The following is a 362-nucleotide window of genomic DNA, read 5'->3' on the forward strand; positions in this document are numbered from 1 at the left end:
ATTTAATATTTGTCATGTGGTCCACACTTCCTACCAGCTGGGGGCGGTAAATGTTTGTTTCAGTTGTTAGCCAACCGACATTAAAACAAAGAAGAAGAAGCTGAGCAGCCTGAGCCCATTGGCTGAACCTGCTGTCAATCAAACAGATCATGATTACGTCACTGCAGGACGAGAGGAGCTGTTTTCATCCTCTTCGCTTCCAGTTTACGGTTCTGTTCGTGGAATGCTACTGGGCCGGATGTGTTGGACCGTGTCCGCTGGTTCGGTCGGTGTGGGCTGACAGGGTCCGGACCTGTGTTTGGATGTAGCCTGTTAGCTAGCAGCTCTGAGCTAATGTTAGCTGCTGTTCTGTTGGACCTCAG

This window comes from Austrofundulus limnaeus, unplaced genomic scaffold, assembly GCF_001266775.1.
Source record: "Austrofundulus limnaeus strain Quisiro unplaced genomic scaffold, Austrofundulus_limnaeus-1.0 Scaffold2802, whole genome shotgun sequence".
Classification (NCBI taxonomy): Eukaryota; Metazoa; Chordata; class Actinopteri; order Cyprinodontiformes; family Rivulidae; genus Austrofundulus; species Austrofundulus limnaeus.